This window comes from Formica exsecta, unplaced genomic scaffold (genome assembly GCF_003651465.1).
Source record: "Formica exsecta isolate Colony F162 unplaced genomic scaffold, ASM365146v1 scaffold692, whole genome shotgun sequence".
NCBI lineage: Eukaryota > Metazoa > Arthropoda > Insecta > Hymenoptera > Formicidae > Formica > Formica exsecta.
The window spans coordinates 15,220-19,728 of NW_021853458.1; positions in this window are offsets into that span (position 1 = coordinate 15,220).

The window sequence follows — 4,509 nt, forward strand, 5'->3', positions numbered from 1 at the left end:
TTGGCATCAGGATATCACCAGATACCGATGACCGAACGAGATAAAAATAAAACAGCATTTTCAACGCCCTACGGACATTACGAGTTTAATAGAATGCCGTTTGGACTAAAGAATGCGCCAGCAACATTCCAGCGATTGATGAATTCAGTTTTGACAGGAATGCAAGGACTAAAATGTTTAGTTTATCTGGATGACATCGTTATATATGGATCAAGCCTAGAAGACCACAACAAACGACTCAAGGAAGTACTACAGAGATTTCGAGAAAATAATTTAAAATTGCAGCCGGATAAATGCGAATTTTTACGCAAGGAAGTGATTTATTTAGGTCACATTATTTCGGAGGATAGAATATCTCCGGATCCGTCAAAACTAACGGCAATAAGAGAATTTCCGATGCCAAAGAAAGTGAAGGATATACAATCTTTCATAGGACTAGCCGGATATTACAGAAAATTCATAGAAGTTCAGAAGAGAAAAAATATACGGAGGAAGAGAAGAAACAGATATTATACGAATATCACGATGCACCCACAGGAGGACATCAAGGAATCGAGCGAACAATAAAAAGAATCCGTCTAAATCATAATTGGCACGGATTAACAAAAAACGTCGAAAAATACATATCAAAATGCGAGTTTTGCCAAAAAAATAAATTATCGCGAAAAAATAAAGTACCGTTAATAATCACGGATACACCGACAAAACCTTTCGAAAAATGCGCGTTAGATATCGTAGGACCGTTAACAATAACGACCGACGGAAATAAATATCTATTAACATTTCAAGACAATTTAACGAAATTCAGTAAAGCGATACCGATTCCAAATCAAGAAGCGAACATGGTCAGTAAAGAATTCGTTACAAAAATTGTTCTCGAACATGAAATTCCGGAAAAAATTTTAACGGATCAAGGCACAAATTTCCTAAACGAAATATTTAAAAATACATGTAAATTATTAAAAATAATTAAAATACAGACAACCCCCTACCATCCAAAAAGTAATGGCGCGTTAGAACGATCGCATCGAACATTAGCCGAATATTTAAGACATTATATAAACAAAGACCAGACAGACTAGGACGAATGGATACACTTCGCAATGTTCACGTATAACACGACGCCACACACAGCTACGGGATATATACCCTTTGAATTAGTCTACGGGCACCAAGCCGATCTACCTACGGCACTGACGAGACCGCCTAAGCCGACATATAATTATGACGATTACGCGCAAGAATTAAAAGAAAGACTACGGGCAACAAATCAGCTCGCAAAAGAGCATGTTAAAGAAGAAAAAATTAAAGCTAAACAACAGTACGATAAAAATACTAGAGAAATAAAATTTAAAGTCGGTGACAAAGTATTAGTGTACGACGAGACACTCCGACGCGGACGATCTAAAAAACTCGAATCTTTATGGATCGGACCGTACACGATAATTGAAAAGAATTCAGACGTAAATTACACGATAAAAAAGGGGAGAAAAGCAATCCGCATGCACACAAATAAGCTGAAGCAGTTTATTGAAAATTAATAAGAACACTTACCCTACTCGTTGCGGGAACGACCAGGATAACGCATACGATCGAGAGCACGACGAAGGGTCGCCAAGCTCGTCCGACCTCGACCTCCAGAAGGACGACCCCCGGCTTCCACCATCCGCTCGAACCGATCCTGGCGATTAAGACCAGGGCCCAAGGAAAGTTGAGCGGGGTCCAACGCCCGAGAGGTTCTCAAGTTGCGGAAAGTACCCGCATCCGCAAGACGGCAGATATCCATCGCCGTCCAAAATAATGGCAAACTGTGCCAAGGATGTGGTACAACCTCACTCACAGTACGACGACCATTCACACAACCCACAGAAATCTGGATTGAAAAGGGCTCCGTACTTCGATATACGGCCTTACAAGCCCGCTCGAACGGATCGCGCGGCAAAGCAGGGCCGCACAAAGTAAAATCATTGCACGCCCTGCATACTAAGTCAGACGGGTTGGACACAGACTCCAAACACCAGAAGCAAAAATTATTTGATATTATAGCGAAACGATAAGCAAAATATCTTAAAAACATAATGACACAAATCCAGACAATATATAAACCCCCGACTAACAAACACAGAGGACTGATAGACGGAATAGGCTCGATAGCGAAAACATTGTTCGGAACAATGGACGCGAACGATGAAAAGCATATTAACGAACAATTAAATTTATAAAATACAATCGAATATTTGACATATATACGCAAAGGAGCAATGCATCAAAAATTAATGCCGATAGAAACGATTATTACACATTTAAAAGAAGCGACGAAACAATTACAACTAGGAAGGTATTTCCCGTTCAAAGTTCACGCGGAAGATTGGCTAGCGATAGAAGAATGTACCAAAATAAGCGCGTTTTACGATAAAAGAAATGTTTATACCATATTGCGATTCCCATTAATTACACAACCGAGTTACGATATTATAAACGTAATTACATTTCCCGTACCAATGAATAATAACATATTTACTGTAACCAAAACAAATAATAAAATAATTGCTGTAGACAAGGAAAAATTAACTTATCTTAGAATAACGGAAAGCGATTAAAAAAATTGTATAAAAATAAATTCCCAATATACGTGTGAAAATACGATACCGATATATCGCATGAATCAAAACGCACCGTGCGAAATACAAATGTATACACTATCACGACAACACAATTGTAACACACAATTGATAAGCTCGAAAAATGCGATCTGAACAACACTACGACAACCGCACACTTGGTTATATGCGACCGCGACCGACCAACAGATAACGATACAATGCGATAATCGACACGAACAAAAAAGAATAATTAAATATACAGGAAAAATTACATTAAAAGGAAAATGTAAATTAACGACAACAGATATGACGATACAGTTAATAAAAACAGTATACAAACAAATATAGAAACCTATTTACCAGAAATAAACATCACGTTTCTACAGATATACAAGACGCATGATAACGACACACTAGAAAACGTAACGCTACACCGAACAGAACTAATAAAATTAAAAAATAAACTAGAAGAATTAAATAATAATCTACAAGACAACGAACAGAACTTCTTTACTCAAAAACAATTTGTTTATCCAATGGTTACAGGCGGAATCATAACAATAATTATAATGGCCATTGTAACATATATAACTATAAAAAATAAAAAGAGGAGAATGAAACGACCATCGGTCAGGATATACGATGAAGAACCACGTATATCCTACATGGGGAAATTAAAATGAAACACCCTGCGTATCCATCCCAACACATGTTGGTTCATATACATTTCCTAAACATATTGAATGGTTAGATAGATAGATAGATATGGTCTTTATTGACTCCCCTATGGGGTTGCAATTTTTACACTCTACAATTTTTAATTTTTCAATTATTTCTCACACTTTCTTACAGCCCTTTACTCTCATCACCTCTTCTTCTCCCCCTCTTGACAGCTCTCCTCCCTACACCCTTCTGTCTCTCTCTTCCCCACCTTATCTTTCTTTCCTCATCCCACTTCCCCTCTTTCCCATCAACCCATAGTCTCATATTATTTACCACCGCGCACCTTTCTTTTCTCTCTTCCTCTGTGCTCTCTTCTATCCTTTTTCTTCGCTCTTTCCTCCTCTTCTTCTCTCTTCCCTTGCCACCTTTTCTCTCGACATTCTCCCTTCTCCTCCTCTCACTTTCTCCTCTCCCTTTCTCTCTTCCTTCTCTTCTTCTCTCTTCCAAGTCCCACCAGAATTTCCTTCCTTACTCTCCGTCCTGTCAACTCCTGCCTCCTTTTCCTGCATCTCCTTTCCTCCTCCACTGCTGTCGTTGTTCTCCTCCTCTGTTCTTTGAAACCCTCCTTGGTTTCAAATTCTCCCTTTATACCTCTCACTTCTTCCAGTAGCTCCTTCATCCATTCTTCTCTGTGCACTGTCGTCTCTTTCTTCTTTCTCCTTTTCCCTTGATCTCTCCTTCTCTTCTCTCTTCTTCACCGCCGTGCGCTTTCCCCTCTAACTTCCACGCCACTTCCTCCTCTCCTACTCTCACTACCCGCTTCCGATTCGCCTGGTCTTTCTTTCGCCGTTCCTCTCTTCCCCCTTTGACTCCCGTTTCCGTGTCAAACCACCATGTGCTCGATCCACTTCCATTAACCCGCGCCACCTCACACCATGCTTCCGCCTTTTTCATCTTTCTTGTCCGATCCTTCCTGTCTCTTTTGCTCTTTTGCTCTTTCACTATCACTTTTCTAAATTCTTAATCCTTTCTTGAGTTGTGCCACACTTCTGTCTGCTTAACCTCTCTTTCCTCCGCATGCTCGATCCTTCCGCTCCCCCTATCTTGCCTCCTACGTCTTCCTCCGCCGTTCCTTCTTCACTCTTTATGGTAACGATCTGTATTATCCACTCTTTCATCTTCCTTATCGGTCTACTCTCTGTCCGTTCATTCTCCCAATTTTCTCACCGTCACTTACTACGTG